Raw genomic sequence first — 25,528 nt, 5'->3', positions numbered from 1 at the left:
TGGTCAGGGCCACCGTCACGTCTCACTGGATGTGCTGAATGGGCTGCCCAGGGCACCAAAAGCCCATTTTGGAGACACAAAGAACCCACCACTTGGTTAGCATTTGCAGACCCTATTAGTCCCCATCTGTCTCGTATTTCTAATTAAACATCAAAAACACCCTCTTTGGCCTGGCTGTTGAAGTGAAGGAGAGGGGCATACCCCGAACAACACTGGGTGGGGAAGGAAACGAGCAGTTTGAGTTTGCCAAGTACTTTACAGACAGTAATGCAATAAAGAAATCAGAAACTACCCAAACGTGTGTGTGTGTGTGTGTGTGTGTGTGTGTGTGTGTGTGTGTGTGTCCTGCTTTATTCAGAGAGAAGCAGATTTGGGATTAGAACAGATGACAACTCAGTTAAATTACCCGTAGCTTGGTTCATTAGAACGGCTCGGGAAGGAGGCTGCTTCCCGTCTTCTTCCTGGAGCTCTTTCTCTGGTTGACCTCTTCCCAAGTCCCTCCTTTCTGGCTCCTGTTTCTTTCCGAGAGCCCTAATTCTTTCTCCAAAACTTCATCCTCAGCCCTGGCTGTTCCCTGCCCACCTCACCTTCCACCTTAGCCTGCCCTTCCCCAGGGCTCGTTTCTTTCCTTGGACTTGATTCTTTCGTCCACCACCTCCTGGCTAGCTCTCCCCCTCTTCTTTCTGTTCTCTCTCTCCCCTGTCTCTCAGCGATGCCTTAGTTTGCCCTCCTCTTCCTGTGGTTTCTAGCATTACCCCGCCGGCTTTAAGTTCCATGGACAGCAGAATCTAAGAGAGAAATGGTCCCTGCTCAAGAACCTTTTACTCACAGAGCTCTGTGCCCTTTTGGGGAGACTGCCTGAGGAAGGTAAAGCAAATCCCCCATTGTTCAGGACAATTAGCTGCCGTGGACTAGAGCCATTGAACCGCTGCCCATGTGTGGGAAGCTCCGGGCTACAAAAGCCCCATTCATGATAATACATTTTACAGACACCCCAGAGGGCTATGAGAACCTCTACCCAGACATCCCACTCCACAGGAGACAGAATCCCTGTCAGCTCAAAAGAAACAGATTTCATTCCCTCAGATGAACCATAAATTGGGAGTATCTCTTATGCAAATGAGCTTTCTGAAGCCTCTCTAGAGCAGACCTCCTTCTTCCGTGAAGGCCAGAAGGGGTAACCTTAGGAAAAGTATGTTCCAGCTTCCTCCTGTGCCTAATTACTGAGCTCTTCTCTTTCTAATCATCTTTATTTTAATGTAAGAGTATGGTAAATGTCAGAATGTCATGAGATGAATGTATGATCAAATTTATTTTTGCAGGGAGAAAAATGGGACCTGAAATACTTATTTCAGTCAGGTGTTCTGAAAATGATTAAATAAGAGGAATAAGAGGAGGATCTAATGTAAAATACAGCTCAAGAGGCCTAGTGCCACAGATTCAACCTGCTTATTACACTGTATGATGTGAATAATTTATCACATATTACCCTGCATTAAGTACTGTTGAGGATTCATCTGCGGTTTATTTGCAGACCACATTAACCTCTACCTGCCTCAATCTGTGTTTCCTGTGGAAAATCTCTGCTGCTGTAGTACACACATTAGCAAGGGCTGGACGGCAGTAACTAGCCTAATTAACTAGCCCTCTCTGGGGAATTTGGGAATATAAAGTGCCCATGTCACCTGCTTCTGGGGCGTTTTTCTCCTCCTAACTTTCAAGTCCTCCCACGCCTGGGCTGTCCCCTTCCTACTGTCGTGTCCTTTCAGTTTCACTTATTATGTACCCTTTCATTTCTATGACATACACACTAGTCCAGGCCCTTGCTTCTCATGCTGGACTCAGAGTCAAAGCCTCCCTACTGACCTCCCTGGCCAGCCCCACCCTCCAGGCTATCCTACATCTGACCAATGTTCCTAAAATCCGATTTTCACCCCAGCTTTTCTGGACTTAGAAGCCTTCAGTGGAGAGTCCTGCTCAAGGACACAGACCTGCCTCCTTCACCCAGCACCAAGGCCTTCTTGGGTCTGGCACCACCATCTTTCCAACCTCATCTCCTTCTTCTCCTTTCCAGACACCCACCTTTTTGACAGACCAACCCTCATATCTCTCAGAGCAGCCAGACTCTCTCCCACCTCCATCTTTGCCCTGCCCTCCTCCCCAGAGGACATGCAACCCCTGCATCCAGCCCACCTGAAATCCCTACTGGGCCACAAGCTCATCCCTCATGGCTCCAGGCCGCTCTAAGCTTCTGCTTTCAGCCGGCCCTCATGCAGGTACCTCATCGAGCACCCTTGGAATGGGGACTCTAAGCTTTCTGCCTGGAAAGACTTGGAAACTGCAATCTTCTTGGAAGCAAGAACTGAGGACTTGTCTCCAGGGTGTGGTGGGCATTCAGCTGATTCTTTACAGATCAACTAACATGGCAACTTTTCTAAAGGGGCTTGAATTAACACTTTGCAGAAGTTGATTTACATCAACGGCCCATGTCAAAACATGTTATTTTTATTTAGTGTTTTTTGGGGGACTGACTGATAAAGAGAAGAAGAGCAAAATATACCTCTCCAAGCCACACTCCTTGACACTGTACTGCCCTTGAACTATTAAAGGAAGTGTAAGAGGCAAACCCACAAACAACTCTTTTGTACAGAAAAGCACAGTTTACAAAGTGTACCTAGTAGGTGTCAGAATTATTCACAAAATGGTATGACCTCAACTTTTGGAACCATTTATTTGCCTCATTTTCTGCCATCTTATTTAGTTTTCCAGATGTCTTAGAAGGTGTTTCCTGCTCGTTCCCAATGCAGGAACCCTCTGGGACAGGAAGGCAAGCTCACTAGGGATGCACAACCTGTCTGCTCCTTCCATGTCCCCTGATGAGCCTGCCCCAGGGCCTCTAGGGCCTCCACCTCTGTATTCTCCCTACTCAGCTGACTTTACAGGGCCACCCTCCTGTTTGCTTCCTTTACTCCCACTGGAGACAATGGCAGACTTATGCTTAGGGATCTCAACAGCATTCTTCCTTTCTCCATTTTCCAGCTGGGTCTCTTATCTCAAATCCCCTACAGAAGGAGATAAGCAATGAACCACCAGGAGAATGAAGTCCCTTTTACATCCTTGCCTGTGTAATAATATCAGTATGGCCCATTACTAGCCCTTCATGAACCTTGTATCACATCAGCCCTGAGGTTCAGGGGGGTAATGTGACCCACCCAGGTTATGCAGCTGTTGGTGTATCACCCTTTCTCCAGGACTTTTAGGTCACCTTGGAGGACCCTGTGTTTCTGACTGAGCCAGGTTCAAAGCTGAAGTTTACACACTCCCACTGTAAGTGACTTTCACCAGCACTGACCTACATACCTGTCTGAAGGACAGAACAGGGACAGGTTTGTGAGCCCAAACAGGATGGGTGGAAGCTTTCAAGTAGTTCCTCTCCATGGTGAGTAGCTCATCTTCTATGCAGGGAATGCATTGGAGAACTGCTTTCCAGTCCTCCCCTTGCATGGAGGCCTCATCAGCTTCCTAGTCACATGGGTTACTGCCCCATTCACTTCCTGCCCAGACTCATTTCCAGCTGCAGCCTCAGCCCACAGGCCCAGCAGCACCTGGGAAACAGCTGCAGGTGACCCAGATAGTTTGTGTCAAGGCCAGCCCAGCCCAGCCTGCAAGGAGCAATTCATGGAACCCAAAGCTCTCACCAGGAGAAACAGTCCCAGGAGCTTTCACCAGCTGGTCAGGGAGGTAGAGGCATGCAGTCAGTTGCCCTAGGGCCACCCTTGGGGTCTAGGAGACAGTCATTCCCAGGACTGCAGCAACCAGGCAGACCCAGAGACGTGCCATCTCCAGGGTGGTGATTCAATCTGCACTTGGATGGGGCCACTGGTTCACATGTGGCACCCTGGCCTCACTGCTTAGAAACTTAATTCAGCATCTGAACAATCAGAATCATACATAGACTAAGAAGAATTATTCACCATCAAGGAAGCAAATTGGAGTAATTCAGAAATCTTAATGAATTCTCTGCACTGGAAGAGAGGATTAAAATCTAAGCAAGGTAGAAGACCGCAATAGGAAAAAACCCTCAAGTGTGGCAAAAGAAACTATAATTAAAATAGCAAATTGCAATTTTGAGGTGAGGAGAAGTTAGATGAGTGTAAAGACCAAGGGACATCCCGTGAAGCAACTGACAGAAATGATTCCCAGGGATGTTTTGGGGAGAAAAATCCATCCGGAAACAGAGAAAAGGAAATGAAACAAGAATTTGCTGCATTATTTAAAGCTTTCCATGGTGGGGGTAGGGTAGGGGACATTCAGGAGAGAGAAGGTTAAGAGAGAAGAGAATGGAATTGCTCTACCAAAGGGGATGAAAAGAATCATAAGGGCTTTTTTAAATGACTCAAGCCAAAAAAAAAAAAAAAAAGATGCAAATAATTCTAGGCTGTGAAATTAATGGCAGCCAAGATTCTTAGTTCATTCTTTTTTTAAAAAATTAATTAATTTATTTATTTTTGGCTACGTTGGGTCTTTTTTTTGCTGAGCACATGCTTTCTCTAGTTGCGGAGGGGGCCATTCTTCGTTGCGGTGCAAGAACCCCTCATTGCAGTGTCTTCTCTTGTTGCGGAGCACGGGCTCTAGGCCGCATGGGCTTCAGTAGTTGTGGCTCACGGGCTCTAGAGCACAGGCTCAGTAGTTGTGGTGCACAGGCTTAGTTGCTCTGCGGCATGTGGGATCTTCCCGGACCAGGGATCGAACCCATGTCCCCTGCATTGGCAGGCGGATTTTTAGCCACTGCGCCACCAGGGAAGTCCCCTTAGTTCATTCTTTAAATCTGCTTAACAGGAAAAATGAAGGATAGACATTTGTATGCTTGGGGAGTGATGGAGTCCTTGAAAATGCAGTTCTATAGAGCACTGACAAAACCAAACGCATGGCAGAGAATATGTGTCCTGGGATAGGACAGAGCTGGCAGGGAAATCAGACTCCGTGGCGGGGCAATCTGCTTACATAAAAATACCTGGCATTCCCTCCCTTGAATATTTGACTTCCCAAATATGTGACTCCTTCATGGAAGTCTCCACATCATGTCCAGAAACTGGCAAAGTCTAAAGATACTCTTGTAACATATCACATTGGAATCAGGAGGCCTGGGTTCGAATCTTAGTGCCGTCACTTACCAGCTTTGTGACCTTGGGTCAGTTATTAACCTCTCTGAGTTTCATCACTTTATAGGACTGTGGTGAGGACTAAATGGGATTAAATATGAGCAAGTACCTGTCATAGTGTTGGGTCCATGGTAGGCTATCAGTGAAGGTTCATTGAATCTAAATCCCCCACCCCTTGTCAATTTCTTTGGTCCAAAGGACCTTCTTCATTGAGTCCTGTTCTTGGAACACACTGCTTCCATTTAAGAGCTCATTAGAAAACACATAGGCCTAGAATCCCGGGGGGAGGTACAAGTCACTCCGAGCCCCAGCAGTCTTCACATCCTCTCTCATCTAAATGTCAACATGCGCAGTAGTCCGCCCTGTTGGTCCAGCAGGCCACTGCACACAGCCCCTCACACTCAAGCCCACCTCTGTGCTTTACCACACTGAGGCTCTCTCTTCAGCCCAGCTCTTTCCCCTCAGTCTTTTCCAGCTCCTTCCCAGAGGCAGCCCACCACCCTTGTGAGATATCTGTACATCCTGGGGCCCAGACTCACCCTGAGGGAGCCCAGCAGGTGGGATTGATGCCCTGGTCCTTCCCTGTGAGAGAGGCTGTGGGGAGAAGAGAGAGGGAGAAGAGTTGGGAAACAAACCAGATTTCTCAGCAGAGATGATGGGACTTAGGCCCTGGGGCAGCAGTGGGATTGTTGAGACAGTCTGGGGAGGGTGTCAGCAGGACCCCTTGATGAACTAGCTCTGGGTCAGGAGGAGGAGAGTGGAGTCTAAATAGACCCACATACTCCCTTGGCCAGGGACACAAGGTCTCTCTCTCCAGGGCTGGCAGTGGTGGATGATTTCCCAGATACTACCTGGGCTGTGCCCTGCTGCTGTTGGCCACATTACACTGCCTGTTTTTAAATAGCTGCACCGGATTTTTCATTCTTTAACAAGGACCTGGGACCTCCAGCTTGTGCTCGGCTGTGGAAGACGAGGCTCCTCCTGGGGTTGTGCTCCCCACCCTGAGGCTGGCCTATCTCGCTGTGGCTCTAAGGATCACATCCAGAGGGCCTTTTAGTGCTCCCCCTGGGCTCCCGAGCTCGAAGCTAACTACATTCCTGGGGGCAGCAAAGAGGAAATTAAACATCCCTTGTTTTCATCACTTCCCAATGTGTGATGAGAATGGGATATAGTCACCAGGCCCAGGACTCTCCAGTTTGCATTTGCCCCATGGGGCCCACCCGGCATCACTGTGCAGCTCTGGAAGAAAAGAAGTCTGCTCCCTGGGGGATGGGAGAGAATTGTTCAAACTTCTACCTTACCAACCCTTTGGTGGCAGAGGTGGACACCAACCATCACCGGTAACCCTTGCCTGATATACCCACCTCCCCCTGGCTGTCTGGTCCAGATGGAGTAGTTTGGAAACTGCACAAATCAAATCAGTCAATTACAAGACTGTGACTTGGAGCAAATCACTGATCATCTCTGAGCCTCAGTGTCTTCATCTGTAAAATAAGGACAATTATACATACCTCATGAGACTGTCAGTGGGATAAACTAGAATATGCAAGTGCAATCTTTTGGTAAACTATAAACTCCAAATAAGAGAACCTTATTAATTGAGTGCTGACCTGGCTTTTAAAAATGCTTTGTCAAAACCCTTTGGGAAGTCCATGTTTTTTTAGAGCATGAGTCACCCACCTCCTTGCAAGGCCTGCAATAAACCTTTTTCTACTCTAAAAAACAAAATAATAATAATAATAAATAATACTAATTGAGTATTTACGCATAGCCCAGGAAGCATGTCAGCCCATACCCCTTCAGGAGTCTTTCTTAGGCTCCCTGCCTAAGCCTACTTTGTACCCTAAGCTTACCTCTCTAATAGCACTAATCAACCTGTATTATAATTCTTGCTTTGCATATCAATCTCCTACAGTCTACTGACCACTCAGTTTCCTGGCCCACAGCAGGGGGGCTCAGTACAAACTTGCTGAAGGAATAGGCTGAGGCCCCGGAAAGAGGGGCGTGAAGATATGGCCAGATATGGCCACCAGGGGGCAATCTAATCCTCCCCAAGCAGGTCAGCTTGAGTCATTGTGGAGGCCCTTCTCAGAGGGAGAGAGCTCTTTAAGAATTGCTCTCTTACGGGTAAAGGCCAGGGCCTAGCGCCTGGGCTACGAATGCTCTTTGTGTCTGACATCAGCTCTGTACAAAGACAGGACCATATCTACCATGGTGTTCAGAGTCCCTGTGTCTGTCCAGAGCCTGAGCGTCCAAGATGACCCTGGAGGAACCAGACTGTGCTGGGGATGCGGGAACCGATGAGCTCTGCTGACAGGGTCCGAGGGCCAGTGTTCGTGTTGTGTGCATGCCTACATGCTAGTCCCTGAATGATGTGTTTATGAGAGCTCTTGGCCCCTCCGTGGAGATCTGGCCACCCACCTACCCTCATAAGCAGCGTTGCAGAAAAGGACCAGACAGCCCCGAGACCTGGGATGTAGGTCTGGTCCACCAACTGACCCACCCTCTGTGTGTCCTGAGCAAGTAGCTTCTCCTCACTGGGCCTCAGTTTCCTCACCTGAGAAATGACAGCACCAGGCTAGGTGGCTAAGGGCCTTTCTAGCTCTGACCTTCATTTCCTGTGTCTCTGAGGTGAGGGCTGATTCAAGTTCAAGGGCTCCAGGTTACCTTGAGGATTCTCCGACAGGGTTAGAACCTGAATCCTCAGGATGGGCCTCTGCTACCTCTGGCTTCCTATCAGGAAAACACCCAGACTCACTTCAGTGGTCACATACTGAATGCTGCCCTGGCCTCAGAGAGGAAGGCTTTCTTTCAAATACCTGTGGGGATGCTGTCACTTGCCTTTCTGTCTGTGGAGGTTTCCCAGGTGGGGCAGCCTGAACTGATCTCTGCTTGCCCTGTGCTTCCCCCAGTCCCCACCTCTCATTCTCAAACCACCAAGGCTCTCTTCTGCCATCGATGTTGCTATCAGCTGGGAAGGTGAGCACTGGTGACAGACCCACGGGTCTGGGACACTGGCAGCAAGCAGAGCCTAGGGCCTCCGTCTCTTGGGGCCTCTTCTCTCTGGGACCCTCCCCTCACCCCCTTCTTTCACCTTCAGGCAGAACAGGCCAGACAGATGAGAATCTACCCAAGCACAGGCTGCTGTTGAAATAAAGGCAGAGATGTTTCTCTATAATTTTCCCCTTGAAATAAACCCAGACTTAAGAACAACAGAAACACGCAAAATGTGTTTTTAGTGGAACCCAGATGGAGGGCTGGAAGCCCAGCGGGCTGTCTCCGTGGAGGGTTCTTGCCTCTGGAATTCTATCCTCTCCCCCCATTCCCCCCTCAGGAACACCCCCCACCCCACCGCCAGCCCTCATCCTGGGGCTCTCCAGCCTGGGGCCCGCTCCCACAGGCCAACTCCTCGAGGCTGTTTCCAGGTGGGCAGAGAGCTCCACCATCCACCATCACCCTCTGGACAGAAGGCTGAGTCTGGCATCTAGAAAGATCTGTGGTTTTAGAGATTTGGGGGAGGGGAGCGGGGACCAGGACCAACTCAATCCAAACACCTGGATCTGCCGAAATACAACAAAGAGAGTGAGTTAAGACATCTGAAAAAAATACTCTGAGGAATTCCGCTCACCCACATGGCCCACTGCTTCTCATTAACTAGCTCCAGTTCTCCATATTAACATATGCAAATCCAGCCCTGGGCTGGAAGACTTAGGATACAAAGGCAAGTCCTGACAACCCCCTTCCACGCCCAGATTGGTCAAAGAGTCCCCTGTGGGATGAAGAAATCTCACCAGTTCCATTTTGGTTTCGGTGAAGCAACAGTCTTGAGAGTTGTAGCCACAGGATGGTCATTCCTTGAGGGGAAACAGATGAGAGGAGTTACAAGGGAAAATTAGGGAAGTTGATCGCGTACAAGCTGCCTCTTTTATGAAGTGGTGCTGGTCATTTTTCAACAAATATTTCTGGATGCCCACCATCTACCATGGACTGTACTGGGCTCTGGGGACATAGATATAAACCTATGTTGCGGGGGTGGGGGTGGTCCCTGACCCTCAAAAGTGAAGTTTGGGCAAGAGATACAGACTTCGCGGAGTTATCAGCGTAGATGTGGTTGATGAGTTTCTTGGAGAGAGGAGTGGAGGACTGAGACCCATTTTGTAGGAAGGGGGGAGATTTGGGCTTCCCAAACCATTCATAGTTTCCTGTTTCACTACCTCTTAAGGGCACTCCTGGCTACGCGCTCTTCCTCGAGCAACATTCTCTCTCTTACTGTCCCCTCTTTCCCTGTCTGTTGTTTTCTGTAGGGTGATTAGAATTGAATAGCAGTAGTGAGGGTGGCATGAGGACTGGGACAGTGACCCTCTAGTGCCCCAGCTCCTAGCTCCCTGCCCAGCGCACCGTGGGCCCTCAGTAGGGAGGCCCTCGGTAGAGTTTGTTGCCTGAATAAAGGAAGGAAGGAAGGAGGAACCAGGCTAGGGTTCCATTTGTCAGCTGGCTTCATGCCTGTGCTGGGCCTCACTCCTGCTTTGAAATGGGAGGGAACACGGGAGAATGAATGGGGGCCCTGCCAAGGCTCAGGGCCGGCGGGAAGGCCGGAGTCCTGTCTGAGCTTCGCCTCCCGTTTCCCGCCATGACTCTTGGACCGAGTGAGACCGTGTGCTCTCCCTGGGGACCTTCAGACCTGAGCCCTGCTTCATATGCATTGCGGAGCAGGCCAAGAGTGGAAGGAAGTGCCCAGACAGAGGGAGACAGAGTATTAAAATTCCACCGACAATACCACGGGAGAGAGTTTATAGTTCCTAACTGACCGTAAGCCCTTTCTCCTGGCAGGTCTTGGAATATATCACTCTGGGCTCTTCCACAGCAGCTGACACATCGCAGTAACGCTCTTCCAGAAGTCAGGGTCTGCTGATTGCAGCGGGGATGGGAAGGCAAGCCGGGAGCAACAGAAATGGCCCCTGTCTCCTCCGACTTCAGAGACCCAGGGCAGGCGGCCGGCTCAATGGAGGCCCATCGACAGGCTGTCAAGTGCGGGGCTGTGACTCCCAGCCGAGCCCTGAGCCCAGAAGTTTGTTTGTTAACTGTCTGCCTCTGGGTGGAATTCTGTTCACCTGGTGAATAGAATAGAACTCGTTTTCTGTCAACTGAAAGCTCTGAGTGGCATGTTGCATGTGTGTCTTATTAATAAAAAGGAGAAAGTGGAGTCATTATTATTGCATAATTGCAGTTCGTTTGCTAGGCCTAATCTTTCATGCCCTGGTATGGGGGGTGGGGCGGGGGAGAAAATAAAAGGGGACCTTGATCTGAACCTCTCGGGAACCACCTGTGTAGGTGGCACCTCGGGAAAGACCGAACCAGTACCTTAGGAGCCCCAGAGCAGCAAGCGTGGGCAGCAAAACCCACACCTCTCTGCCTACCAGACTGCACCATAGCCCTGGCGCCAGCTCCAGAAGTCAGGTGACCATAAGCAAAGGCCCTACCCTCCTGGAGCTCCATTTCTTTCTTTCTTTTTTTTTTTTTTTTTTCAGGAAATCAGTGCTCATATTTCTGCCCTGCTTGTCTCATAAGGTTGTCCTGAGAATTAAATGACAAATGACCTCCATCATGGATTCTTCCCTTCATTCATTCAGTCAACAGTCATCTGCCCAGGTATGTTTTGGGACAGATACTGTGCTGAGTAATGAGATGCAAAAAGGAATAAAATGCAAATGCTGCCTTCAAGGAGCCCACAGTCTAGTGGGGGCCACACAGAGAAAAAGATGAGATGATGTGGTATAATATGGGGGACCCTAGATGCATGTGGTGCTTTGGAAAGCCAGAGGAAGGGCACGCCACTCGCCTGGTATACAGAGAGCTTTGAAGCAGTGATGCTTACCTGTAAAAAGGCAAGCAGGGAAATTGGAAATATATCACACTATTTCCAAAATGGATATGCTCATGGTGTGTGTGACCTTGAAGGCAGACCTTGATGCTCCAGTCTGAATATAATGGTTGATGGGCATTTTATGACCACGATTGCCCAGGGAGGCTGTAAAAAAGGAGGGCATGGGGTCAAGGGGACTTTTTGCCGGGTTGCTTTGCCCCATGAGGAGGACAGCACCCCAACTGTCTCCTTGGGTCATTTGCACTACCCACAGGCTGCTACAGACAAAACCTTCTTCTCAGACCAGAACCTCCACATGAGTAGGAGGCCCCAGGTGGGCCGTTAAAATGTGATCTCTTAGGCTTGTCAGAGAGGAGATTAAGAGGGGAGATTGACCAGTTTTAAGATGGCGAACCCCACATGGACACAGGCAGGAAGCCAGGCCAGGCCAAGTGTATATAAATTGCTTCAGCCCTTAAAGATAAGAGCAGACCTAAGAACAGTGCTAAGGTAGAAGACACCCATACTTAGGAAGCATGCCCATCCTTACGCTACTGACATCTTCTGTAATTATTTTCTTTTTGGTCTGCTTTAATAGTAAACAAGGTTATTTTTTATTTTTATTGAGGTATAATTGACATATAACAATATATTCACTCCAGATGTATGACATAATGATTCAATATTTGTATATATTGTGAAATGATCACAATAAGTCTAGTTAACATCCATCAGCTCAGGTTACAAATTTTTTTTCTTGTGATGAGAACTTTTAAGGTCTACTCTTAGCAAATTTCAAATATACAATACAGCATTGTTAACTACAGTCACCATGCTGTATATTACATCTCATGACTTATTTATTTTATAACTGAAAGTTTGTACCTTTTGATCCCCTTCACCCAGTTCAGTTTTATTTTGTTTTATTCTTTGTTCACTTGTTTTTAGACTGTACATATATGTGAGATCATATAGTATTTATGTTTCTCTGTCTGACTTCACTTAGCATAATATCCTTACTTTTTCTTTTGGTGGCTGAATAATATTCCACGGTATATATGTACACCACGTTTTCTTTTTTTTTTTTTAACAAATGTATTTATTTATTTATTTTTGGCTGTGTTGGGTCTTCGTTGCTGCGCACGGGCTTTCTCTAGTTGAGATGAGCAGGGGCTACTCTTCCTTGTGGTGCACGGGCTTCTTACTGTGGTGGCTTCTCTTGTTGTGTAACACGGGCTCTAGGCACGCGGGCTTCAGTAGTTGTGGCTCACGGGCTTAGTTGCTCAGCAGCATGTGGAATCTTCCCGGACCAGGGCTCCAACCCGTGTCCCCTACATTGGCAGGTGTATTCTTAACCACTGCGCCACCAGGGGAGTCCCCACCACATTTTCTTTATCTATTCATCTTTCAATGGACACTTAGGTTGTCTCTGTGTCTTGGCTATTATAAATAATGTTGCCATGAACATGGGGGTGCATATATCTTTTTGAGTTAGTGTTTTTGTTTCCTTGGGTAAATACCCAGAAGTGGAATTGCTGGATCATATGGTAGTTCTATTTTTAATTTTTTGAGACACCTCCATACCGTTTTCAAAGTAAGGTTATTTTTTTAAGATGCCAGCCTGTCTCAGCTTTAAACTTGAAAGGAGTCATCTTATGCTCTTGGAAGCCAGAATGGTGGTGATAACAAAAACCAGAGGGAGAAACCCCTCATTCTATGCCAAGAAGGATGGTACTCAGGAGATCCAAGTTCACCCCACATTGTCAGCCACCTTCCCGGCTGGAGTTTCTCCTTCCAGGATTCTTCTGGGTCAAACTTTGGACGGTTTCTGTGTTTCTGTGTGTTTCTTTTCACAGAAAAGACAGTTCACTTATAATGCCTGTAAGAAAATAGCACCAAGACTAAACACTGAGAGTTTCCCTCCTCCAACAGGAGGGCGAGGTCCCAGGAAAATGGGCTAGGACTCATGGCTGGTACTTTCATAACTTGCGACTCTGTGGTTGCTGGATCCTATTTTTTGTCTGCCTTCCAGCACTGCCAGGGGTTCCCACACCAGCTGGTTATGCTTCCAGGGGTCTGCTGGAGAGCTGGGTGGGCGGGCAGGAGGAGACTCAGACAAGATGAGATCGGTTTCCCAGCTGAACTAGGGAGAAACGTTTATCCCTCACCTCTGGGCTTCTAATGAATTCCGATTCAAGCCACACAGGCCTAGGAATCGATAGTTTTAATCATTTCAAAAACTAGCCCCACTCTGGGTAAAATTACAATGCACAAGAAGCTCAATGGAGCTTAAAGGCCACAACCTCATTATCATTTCATTAGACTCACATTTCAGCAAGATGGAAAGAAATGTTCTCACACACCACCCCTCCCACGGCTCCCCTCACCTCCCCGGGTCCTGTGGAATAGCTCGGGAGGACAGCGATGGTTTACAACAGCTGTCAGCTACGAGGGCCACTGGCCACTCCCATCATGCACTCTGCCCACGGAGGAAGCTCGGCGCAGTCGCTGGAGACCTCAGCGCAAATGCCTCCCAAATCAAGTTTGCAATCCTGGGAAGTTTAGTAAAAACAACCCTGCTGTCAGTTTGGCTTCTCACAGCTGGAGGGGTCAAGTCATCACCACAATATAAACCCAGGCCAGCAGAACCTTGTCCTGCCCAGGACCCCAGACACCCTCTGGGAAGCAAAGGATTTGAAAATGTCTTAAAGTTTTCCAGTTTGTTTATTTTCCAGTGTTTAATGATATTGTCCATGCAAGGAGCAAAAACTCAGTTCCTGCTAACAGTTAAAGAGCCTTTCTAATTTAGGAGAAAATGTGATTTTAAAAGAGAGAGAGAAAGAACTTGCACAGGAAGTAAAAGCAATAACTCACATTGAGAACCTGCACGCAGAAAAACCTTGAGTTGAGAAGACCCTGATTGGATGTGAGCACGCGAGGGAAAGCTGTTGGGGAGACTGATCCAACCAGGGGGCCATTTCAGAGCAGGTCACAAACGTCTGCTCCTCTGCTTCACCTCTGTCGTACCTTATCACACTGCCACCACCACCAGACAGTTTCAAGACTGTGGCTTGTATTTGTGACTCAAGTGTCCCCAGACCTCACCATCCCACAAGTCCATGTGGGTCCCCCTCAATGAAATGACCAGATTTCACTGCTGCTTGCTCTTGTCTGCCATAGGTTCACTCTGTGATTTGGGGGACCCCTTGGGAATGTCCCACATGTGCTTGTGAGTAGGACAGTCACGGGGAGTGGACACCCTGTCTCACCAAAGCTTCTCTCTGCCAACCCTGTTTGCTCTCTGATGTCATGCAGACCACAGTCACCCCAGGGTGGGCCTTGCTGCCAGCATGCCCTCTAAGAGTGCTGCCACCATGCCCACCTGGTGTCCTCTGTGCCCTGGAGCCTCATAGTGTCCTTTGCCCCTCCCCCATGCTGTCACACCCTGTCACCTAGACCCCAAACAGGACTGATCTCCCTGAGTCTCATAGGACGCTTTATGAAAATAGCCCCTTCGGCTTCCTTTGAGGCCTATCCTCGCACAGGACTCAGTGCTAAGTTAGTGGGGCAGGGGTGGTGACGTGTACTTCCCTCCACTTCCCTTTATGCCCCCCATTGCTAAGAGAAACCTGTGCCCCACACCTCCCCAAATCCAGCAGACACATCTGAATCCCACGGCTAGAAACGGTTTTAGTTGAGGTTGGGAGCCCTACTCCCTATCCTCAGACCAGTTGTTCTCAACCTTGGCTGAATATTTAAATCACCTGGGGAGCTTTTTCAAATCCTATTGCCAAGGCCACACCCTAAAGCAAGAAATCAGAATCTCTGGGCATCAGTAATTTTTAAGTCTCCCTAGTTGATTCCAACATGCAGTCAAGATTGAGAACCACTGCCTTGGAGGAAGAAAGAAATGGAGGAAGGGAGGGAAGGATTGTGGGAGGGAGGGCAAGGCCAAAACTGGGACCCCTTTCCCTATGAGGGAAGGGAGCTGAAGCAAGCAGACCTAGTGCCACACCCCAGGACACACACTGAGAAAACCCAGTGATTCTTTCACCAAACCTGCCAGGGACTCGTGCTGCTGTTGTCAGTATCTCTTTCAGCTGAGTCAACGTATTAGGAAAGTCAAAGACAAGTGCAGCCCAGACCTGGTGGCATCCAAGGTATCTGTAGGGAGGAGGCCTTATCCATGGCCATGGTAGAGACAGACAGACTCCCGCAATTGACAGGACATTGGGAAAGCCCTATGTCAATTTCCAAACTTCCCAGGATGGCTGGCCATCAGCTCCAAGAATGGTGTGCCCAGGGACCGCCCTATGTTAGCTAGGTACACAAAGAGTTCATTCACTCATTCATTTGTTCACTCATTCATTCGTGCATTTGACCATCCGATCACTCACACCCACACATGTCAGAGCTGTGTGTAAGGGACCTCAGATATCATATGCAGCCCGGTGGTTCCCAGGCTTTGTTTTTAGCTGAGGAATGCTGCTTTAAGTGAAACCGTATGGAAGCATAAACAAATACAAGAGGAGTTGCTCTGGGTAAAGTAGGATAGGAGGCCCTGGACCAGCCCACTCATCTCCCTTCTCCTAAGGGGGCTTCACCAGATTCTCCTGTTTCAAGGAGAAACAGGGTTTGGAAAACTCTCATCTTATAAACTAGGACACTGAGACACAGAGCAGGGTAGGGTCTTGCCCAGGGTCATACAGATTTCATGTAACAAACTTTACTGTGCCAGGTTTTGGGAAATACAGAGCTGAGTAAGACACTGTCCTTGCAAAAGGAGAAGCTTACAGCATAGATCACTAACCTCAGATGCTGAAGCAAATGGCCAATTTAATCAAATGACCTTCCTCTCTCAGCTTTGTTTTCTGAAGAAAGCCCTTCCCAGGTTCTTTCCCAGCACATGGCTCTTGGGGAGAGCTGCAGTCTTGTCCTCCGGAGCCCACCAGGTGTAATTCATGTTCAGCTGGGATGCATACGGCTAGCCCTCTGACTGTCCTGGGTGTTTTCCTGGTTGAGAAATATTTTGGATATCACACTTGTATTCCACCATCAAAGTTTCCAAAGTGTAAGAATCAGAAAACATCATTAACTGATCAGCAATACCTGCCTTCTCACTGCTATTATTGGATGCCAGATCTACTGAGATCTTCCAAAAAGTGGAGACCATTCTCTTCATGGGGTGACTTCCGCGGGGGACGTTCTGGGCATGGTCTTCCTGAAGGTGCCTTTTGGGTACAGGGTGGCCAGGCTGAATTCTGAGATGGATTGAAAGCCACATGGTGCCTCAGAGCAAAGCACAGGCCTGAGTTCAATCCCTAATCCTCCCACTTGCTAGCAGTGCTGTGTGTGCAGGACAGGCATTTCTCAAGTCCAAAGTTGTACATGCAGTGAGTGCTGTCCCTCCCCAGGAAATGCCCTCAGCTGCAGGGAGCGGCCTTGCCTAAGTTATGCCCCTTCCCAGGGGTGCAATGACCCAGCCCCATTCCCTGGAAGGGGGAACATCTCTGAAGGGTCTAAGCTTCAGTGTGCCCCATGGGAGCGACTGAGGGCTCGTGGCAACTCCAATGCCATTCAACCTCTCCCTTCGCCCAGTCCTGTTTCCTTACAGGCCTTGCTCTGTGAACAGTCCCCAATTAACCTCCTGCACACAGTCTTCCTCTCAGAGTCTATTTCCTGAAGACCCTGACCCTCAATGGCACTTATCCACAAAATGAGGGCAATAACCCCTACCTCTAAAAGCTATTGTGAGCCTTAAGTGAGCTCATCGTTCGTATGAAGTTTCCTCTCTAACTCGGTGCCTGGAATATAGAGTGATCAATACATACTGTTCACTTTCTCCCCCTCTCTGTTCTTTCTTCCTCCAAGTGTTTATGGATTTTATAGTGAGCGTTCTCTCTCCTCTGAGGGATACACCTGGCTGTCTGTACATTGGCCGAGCAGAAGTGATTGACACATTTCAAACCCAGTAAATGTCCAATCCCTCTTGTGCTGAGGTGTTCTACATAGCTGTGCTCACCTCTCATAAACACACCACACACACACACACACACACACACACACACACACACACACACGTGGTATTACAGAATTCTGCAATCTCTGAAGTTTTACAAACATCCAAGGCTTTATACCATTGCCACAACACACCAAGAACTGCTTGTGTAGAGACCCATATGCCAAGTGAGACATCCCAGGAGGGAGGGATCATTTCCTGGTGGTTGGAGGAGGTCCTCAAGGAGGTCCTCATGAAGGAGATCACATTCATCATAGGTTTTGAAGGATGGATAGAAATTCAGCAGAGAGGGTGGGAGTGGCTTTCCAGACCAAGGGAATAATATCGCAGTCAACAGTGGAGTTGGGAAAACAAAGCATGTCTAGACAAGCCCTACAGTCTTGGCTGAAGACAGCGTTTTGTAGAGGAGGACGAGGCGGAGGAGCTGAAGCTGGGGAGACAGTTTGGGACCTGATTGGCTGGGTCTTGAAGGCCAAGCTGAGGCTGGAAGGAATGGGACCCCACTGACAATTTTTGAGAACGAGGGAGAGCTTTAGGAAGTTCCGCCATGGAGAGGGTTGAATGGAATGATATTAGAGGTCGGGAAACCGGTGTCGACACTCTGGTAACCCACAGGGCTAGCGAAGACCCCTCACCTGACTGGGGCACTACTGGGCCAGGAGGGCTGGACTCCCAGGGCAAGAGCGCTGGCCACTTTTTCAGAACACCACAACTATCAAACCCTTCAGGGGAGACTGTGCAAGTACCCTTCTGTGCAAGTACCCCTGTGCAAGTACCCTTCAAGGCACCTCATCGGAGAATAAACAACAAGTGAGCTCACTCCCCAACAATTGTTTGGAGAAGTGAAAGAGGAAACTAACCTCAATATAAGGGAGCCTGACTCACTGTTTCTCAGTGACCTTGTGCAGGAAAATTCTCTGAGCTTGCTGCCAGTCACCTTCTCTGTCCACACCTTGCCTCATAGGAATGTGGACACCAAAAGGGAGTCCCATGAACAAAACACCTAGAGAAACTTCTAGAAACAGGACAGACTCAGCCCTACTTCCCCACTCTCTTGCTGTAAGGCCTTGGGCACATCACTTAACACCTTTCCAGGCCTCAGTTTCCTCATCTATAAAATGGTCATAATAACTATCACCACCCATCTGTGGGACTTTTATGAGATCAAGTAGCCTAATAAACCTGAAGGTGTTTAAAGCTCTTTGGAAGCAGTGCTAAAGCAATGCAGGGTGTTGTGGTGATGCTGCTATGTAATTGTGTATTGCTATTGTAGCCGCACCTGTAGCCTGTGCATCTCTTTTCTCTGAAGAGCCCAAATGCTGCTCGTGCTGTCCTTTTTTCACAAATATTTCTCAAATCCTCGCTCTTGTTTAGATGTGGGCCTGATACCAGAAGTCTCCACAGATACTGCCTACCTGAAACGGACCTTGAGTCAGATCATACGAGAGTCTGGCTGAGAGCAACTTGGAGCTGATTCACCACCACTCAGCGGGAAGCTGAGGGTGTCATGGTCAGAGAAGAGCAGGTGACTCAAGGTGGAACTTTCTGAACACAGAGGAACTGTGATCACTCATCTCTCCAATTCCATCTCCTTGGTTGCATTGATCCAGATCCCAGCCCCTCCCCTCCCAGACTACCTTCTGATCTCACTGCCTAGAGATATAACAGTGGGACCAGCATGATTCACCAACCAGGTGACCTCATTTTCCTCATATGTAAAATGGGTCTAATCATCTCTGAGCTGCCTGCTTTATAGGGCTGATATGAGGAGGGGGCCAAGGATGCAAGAATGCTTGGTCACTCTTAAGGTGTTGTACCAAGGTAAAGGGCTCTTTGAGAGGACCTTTCAAAGGTATGTTTTAAGATGGTTTCCTGCCCAGGGAAGGGGAGGGAGAGGATGGCTGGCGGCTGATCTGCCGTGGCTATAAGAGAAGTCATAGGGGAATCCCAAGATGCCGGTTCCCTCCAGACCCAAAGTTCCAAAGCTGGATAGAAAGCGTTTCTTGAACATGTGTATTCGAGAGAACAGCTCTTAGTATTCTGATACAAAGCATCCCCCTTCAAAAAGATCTAACACCCCCCAAAACCACAAGACCAGGACAGTGTGTGGGGGGGTCATCATCCTCCCTCAGCCCATGGCTTGGCTGTTGCCCTCTTCCTAAGTGTCTCTGGATTCTCTGGACAGAGGCATGGGCTGGCCTGGGACAGTGACACCCACCCAGACCACAAAGGAACATGGCTGGAGAAGGCAGAATCCCTCTAATTATGAGAGGTTAGAGCTGAGATACCAGGAGGCTGCAAGTCCCCTTCCCAGGGGTCCTGGCCTGAATGGAAACAAGGAGAAGGCCCCGTCCCCCAGGGCAGCAGGCATCCAGCAGGAACAAGGGCTAGGCCAGGGGTGGGCCTACTTGCCACGTCTGGCTTGACTCCCCTGCTTACAGGCTGGGTGGGTAGAGAGGAAATAGGTTAGCGTGCTCCAGGGGAAGTAGCCTAGGAATAACCCACAGCATCATAGCCCTCTGGGGTTTCCCTCATGGGGGCTGGGACAGGAGTGATGAACTCCAGAGTCCCTGAAGCAAGGACAAGTTCTTCACATGCATGGAGAAGGTTTAGATCATCAGAGACTCTGTCCCTGCCCCCCACTTTTAAGTGTTCCCCAGCCTGAAATGATGTCCTCACTCATCAGCCTGGGATTTGTGTCTTTCCTTAAACTTGACCTCTCCTATCCCTCCAACCAGATCCGGATCACACTCCCAGACGGTCTGCCAATGTGACTTAGAGTGACCCTCCATGTTGAGGGACCTCCATAGCCCTGCTCACCTTCCTTGGTTCAGTGGCCATGAGCACAGACTCTGGAACCAAACTGTCTGGGTTCAAATCCCAGGTCTACCGTTAACCAGCCCTGTGACCTGGGGCAGCTTACTTAACCCTTCTGGGCCTCCACTCTCCCCAGTATTTGGGGATCATAGCAGGACCCACCTCCGAGCCTTGCTGGAAGAATTAAATGTGTTAATATGTGCTCAGCATAGCATTTGCCACCCAATTAGCCCTACATCTGTGTTGGCTCCTTTTGAAAATCCCCACCCATTGCCTTTTCAAAACTGGGCTTCAGATCTACTTTTGAAGGCCTTCCTGGACTGTTCTCTGCTCTGCTGCCTTCTCCACGGTTGCACTGTCCTTTGTCACGTTGGTCCTCCCCTTGCTTCCTGGACATAAAGTAGCTTATGTAAACTCACGGGACAAGCTAGCCAGCATTAATTCTTCCTAGGAAACCTCAGTCTTCCACCTGCCTGAGCTTGTGATCCTTCTCTACAAAGCCATGCCCCTCTCATCTTTCAAAACTCTGCTCAAAACTCACGTCCTTCGTGAACCACGGCACATTGGGAGAAACATACGCTCTGGGTTTGAATCCCGGCTGAACCTGTACCGCTGTGTGACCCTGGGCAAGTTACCTAACCTCTCTTAGTTTTAATTTCCTGATATATCAAACGAGGTAAGTACCCCCCACACACAAGATGGAGAGGATAAAATGAAATAATGACCCCTGGATGCCTGGGGCAGTGCTGGTGCACAGTAAGTGCTCAGTGAATGTTTCCCTTCTATCCTCCCATCCTGCTCTGATAGCACAGTCTCCCCTCTGCACTCTAGCCCTTAACAATCTTTATAGCTACATTAGCCCCTCTATATATGTTCTTGGACTTTTTATCATGCATTGGTTACTCTTTCATTCATTTGACATTTATTGGGCATTTACTATTTGTCTGATACTGTGCAAGGCCCTGGGGATGACTATGACCAAATGCTTGTCCTGAGAAACTCACAGAAAATTAAGAGGGTCAAATATATGTGCAGATGACACTAGGGTCTTGTGGTAAGTGTTATAGCGGGGGCGTGTATACAAAGTGCTCTAGATCACAGCCTGTGGAGAGACTAACACTGATTTCGGCAGTCAAGGGTCCTAAATCCAACTGGGTGAGCTCTGGCTGAGCCCATGCTGGGTGCCAGCATGGTTCTAGGCACAGGGGATTCAGGATGAAGAAAACAGCACCTCTGTCCTCAAGGAGTGCAGGGTCCAGTGGGGAAGACAGACAAGAGGACGTGAGGCTGATACCAGGTGAAGTGTGCCTGTGTGCCCAGGGTGCTGTCGTGCAAGGGGGGACAGCTAAGGATGGGGGCAAGGAAGGCTTCCTGGAGGAGGTGACATCTAAGACTTGAAGGACAAGTAGGAATTGGCTAAACAAAGGAGGGATGGAAGATCTGTCCAGGTTGAGGGAAACAGTGCAAGGTCCGGGAGGAGTAAGACCAGGTGGAGGGCTCAGGAACTACCGGTAGTTCTGGATGGTTGGATGCATATGCACGAGGCTCTGAGCTTCTAGCAAGCTCTCCTTTGCTCCTCTTTCTCCCTGCAACATCCTTTCTCCAGTCAGAACCCTCAGTCCCAGCTCCAGGGCTGCCTCATCACAGAGGCTTCAGCCCCTCTGCTGTCTGTCCTAACTCGGGAGCCACGTGGCTCGGGCTATTCCTAAGGGCTGGGGAAGCTGTGGAAGGAGAACGGGGAGGTGCGTGCTTAGGCTGAGCTGGAAAAAGGAAGAATTCCCCCATCCTCGGCTCCCCACGCAAGGACACTGAGTGATGGCCAGGGTTGGCTTTGGTGTGGTCAGTCTGTGGTAACAGCTGCTAGATATGAGGAAAGAACCTGCTTCCTCAGCTAAAGCCTCCCCACCCCCAGGCCCTCGGCTTCTGCCAAATCAGTGCCCACTAATTTGGTCAAGGTGAAGTTCCCCTCCCCTTCCTGGTGTTTTGCCGCCCGGCCAGCAGGCAGCAGGGACACCCAGCGCACCCCACATCCACTGGGGCACAGGCATGCAGCCAGCACGCTGATTCCCACACCTGCACACTCACACACGCATACACGTGAACTCACAGCACCCATGCTCACACACGGACTCTCACAACACTTACCTACACATCTGCTTATCCACACACACGCTCACACGCCCTCGCACGCCCAAAGGGCCTGGCTTGCCTCTGTTCTGTAAGTTCCCTCTGAGGAGGATCAGCCCCTTGGAAGGTTCTGGGCCTCCAGCCCAGAGATGTGAAGCCCTGGGCCAGAGTACCCCAGTATCTCTCACTGAGAGGGTACCAAAGGGTTAAGAGAGAACATTTCCAGGGAGTTTGCCTCTTAATCAACACAGTTAATTCTTTTCCTTTTACAAACATAAATTCTTGGCAGTCAGTAACCAAGAAAGAAAGGGGTAAGAAAAAAATCTTAACCCAACATTAGTCAAATCTTTGCCTCTTCCTTTTTTTTTTTTTTCTTCAAGTTAAAACTCAGGGGAATTCAAAGCAATGAGAGAAATCCCAGCCCGGATGGAATGTTTTTGCTAATATATGTCTGCAAGTTATTTAAATGTATGTTTAAGTGTGCATGTATGTGAGTGTGTGTGTGTGTGTGAGAGAGAGAGAGAGGGAGGGAGGAAATATGAGAGCAAGCAAGTATGGCTGATGGTGTGTGTGTGTGTATGTGTGTGTGTGTGACTAGAGCAGACAGCAGAACAGAGGAGTCACCAGAGGCTCTGCCTGAGTCCCAGCTGTCCTCCAGTACTGACTCTCCCATCTAGACCTGATGCAGGACAAGGCCATTTCCTAGGACAGTCCTTGTCCTTCAACCTAGGGTCTCCTGGGACCATAGCCCCTGTCCCTGCCCCTCAGCCCCAGGATGCCCTGGGTGACACTTTCTGCCAGGGGTAAATAACCCACCCACCATACACTCTTTTCCCTTTTTGCTGCTTAGCCAGAGATTTGGGGCTGGAGTTTCCAGGCCTGGAGTAGAGGGACAGTTAAGAGGACCAAGCCGTGCCCCCATCACAAGAGCACCCCACACACACACTCTGTGGTCCTGCCTGGACTGGAAATCTGGGCTGAGGCTCTGTTCCTAGCCTCTTTCTGTCTCCTCTCAGAGCTCTCCCATGATCTTCAGAACCCCCTGGTAGCCCCTCTCTGCTTTGACACTCACCTCCCCAGAATGCCCGTGGATGACAGGACTGACCCTCGCCCACAGATTCCGCCTCAGCAAGGAGGCACTCTAGATCACAGCCTGTGGGTGACTAACACTGATTTCGGCAGTCAAGGGTCTTAAAACCAACTGGGTGAGCCCTGGCTGAGCCCATGCTGGGTGCCAGGATGGTTCTAGGCACAGGGGATTCAGGATGAAGAAGACAGCACCTCTATCCTCAAGGAGTGCAGGGTCCAGTGGGGAAGACAGACAAGAGGACGTGAGGCTGATACCAGGTGGAGTGTGCCTGTGTGCCCAGGGTGCTGTCGTGCAAGGGGGGACAGCTAAGGATGGGGGCAAGGAAGGCTTCCTGGAGGAGGTGACATCTAAGACTTGTTCCCAGCCAGGCTCAGGGTGCAGGGGCTTTGCAGACAACCCCTCGCCACACACTCCCGACCTGCCCTAGCCCTCTCTCCTCTGCTCCCTCCTGAGCTGACTTTAATTCTTTTCATCCTTCCTCTGAAATCACTCCTCTGGCCCCGTATTCAGCTGTCTGGTTTCCAACTTCCTGATTTCCAGGGGGAGATTAAACAGCTTTCTCCATCTAAAGGCACTTTGGATGCCTGGGCCACCCCATGGGCTGGCCGACCTCTCTCTGGCGAGGGGCCTGCTCTCACTCTTCTGAGCCCTGGCCCACCCTGAGTCCTAGGCCTTCCACAAGGAACTTCCCATGCCCCTAGCCTGCCCTGGCCCCCAGAGATTCCAGCCCTCCCGTCGCTTCCCCTTCACACAGAGGCCCCTCAGCTTCTCCAGCCAGGCCCAGAGCCCAGAGTCCACAACCTCCTCTATCACCAGCTTTTGGAAAAGGAGAGGTGGGGGTAGGGACGGGGCAGTGCTCAGGGTCTGGAATCTGCAGAGAGAGCCCTCACTCTGCTTACCCACCCTCCCTTTCTCCTCTGGCTTCTCTGTTCCTCCAACCCACTCTTGCCCTCAGAAGCCCTTTTTCTGAGAACATGGACATCTGTGGTCTCCCCTAGCTGACAAAGGGACAAGACTGACCAGCTTTCAACTCCCTGAGAGTGTGTCACCTACCCTGTTCATCTTCTGGAGCCACCTCAGGGTCTGGTGCTCAGCTGAGCCCTGGCTTGAGACAGAGCAAAATGGGGTTAGGGGCATGGCTGAGTGGGAGGGGCTGTTGGAGAGGAGGACAGAGAGAAAGGGAGTCCAAGGGAAAGTAAAATTGAGTTGTGAATTATGTGCCATTTGAGCTTGCCTGATACGTAGCTAGGGGATAGTGGTAAAGCTTAGATCTGACTTTTCAGCAAGGAAGAAATAGTTGCCTAGAAAGGAATCCCTGAGACAGAAAGAGGGAAAGAAGACATTCTATGGGAAGTATCCAGGAATGCCACCTTGTCAGAGCTTCAGTTTTCTTCTGAAATGATTTGGGGCCTTGGGACCCTCGCTTCCTAAGGTCTGAGATGCCAGGAGGACTCTTGGGTCCATATTGGTCTGTGGGCTTCAGAGAGTCCACAAATTCCGTGACATCATATGAAAAGTCTCATGGGCATGAACAGTACCATAAGGGGAGAACCTCCACGGCCTTAATCATGTCCTCAAAAGGGTATCTCACCCCCAAAAAGTTAACAATCACTGGATTAGAGGTTAACACAGAGGTGATACTTGAAGCTGGACACAGTGACACAAAAGACAGGGCCAGAGGGGAGCTAGATGACCTCTGGCTGAACCAAGCGGAGAGTCAGGCCCAGGCAGTAACGTGAGTCTCAGGAGCTGACCTGCACTTCTAGATGTGTGTGTAGGGGCAGGGAGGGCTTCCCGAGATGATCCGGGTGCCTGCAGACCCCATCTTAAAGCAGATCTCTGCCAGGTGAAATCCTACGCCTTCACTGGACTCAACTGTTTGCAGGCTTTATCTGCAGGGAACTGGCAAGTACTAGCTGGTAAGATGGTACAGGTGACCCAAAGAGTCCTAGGTCTTCATGGGAGCACCAGTGAAAAGTGCACAGCAGCATCTGAGCCCGTAAGTTTCACAATGTGTACAAAGTTCATCTGTCTCAGAGTAAAACTAGAGTCCACTCTTCAAGGGGCTGTGTGTGTATCCAGCACCAAGTCAGAAGAATCAGAAAAAGAGAGGGGAAGGTCATCAATGCCAAGGAAACAATCTGGAGGAAACAATAGTTGTTTAGCAAAAACATCCATTAGCCCAACCCCACACTAGCCGGACTATGCACTAACCAAGCTGTTGGACCTCTCTGGGTCACTGTTCCCTCTTCTGTGAAATGATGAGGTTGGGCTGGAGGGCCTCTGAGGGTACCTTCAGTGCCACCACCTCAGGTTTTAAGAAATGCCTCCTCTGTCCCCTCCCTGGAACTCTCGTTGCGGGGAGCTGGAGATTATCCAAAAGCCAAGGGAGTTTTCCCACCCTGCCCCTGCCTGCCCTCCAAGATCACCCACCCCGGGCCTACACGTGG

General features: G+C 49.6%; 1 long non-coding RNA gene across 2 annotated transcripts in view; it reads right to left on the bottom strand.

The window, feature by feature from the left end:
- Positions 1–8,647: 8,647 nt before the first annotated feature.
- Positions 8,648–25,528, bottom strand: part of LOC131756823 (uncharacterized) — a 55,648-nt gene continuing 38,767 nt past the window's right edge. The window contains exons 5-6 of one of the 2 annotated variants that reach the window (XR_010840708.1): positions 16,139–16,286; positions 14,311–16,038 (exon numbers count right to left, since the gene is read on the bottom strand). This is a non-coding gene — a long non-coding RNA (uncharacterized lncRNA). Of the gene's footprint in view, positions 9,017–14,310; positions 16,039–16,138; positions 16,287–25,528 lie in introns of those variants that run through there. The other variant, XR_010840709.1, reaches the window with a different exon arrangement.

The sequence above is a fragment of the Kogia breviceps genome, chromosome 5 (genome assembly GCF_026419965.1).
Source record: "Kogia breviceps isolate mKogBre1 chromosome 5, mKogBre1 haplotype 1, whole genome shotgun sequence".
Classification (NCBI taxonomy): Eukaryota; Metazoa; Chordata; class Mammalia; order Artiodactyla; family Physeteridae; genus Kogia; species Kogia breviceps.
This window is presented reverse-complemented; position numbering and strand designations above follow the sequence as displayed.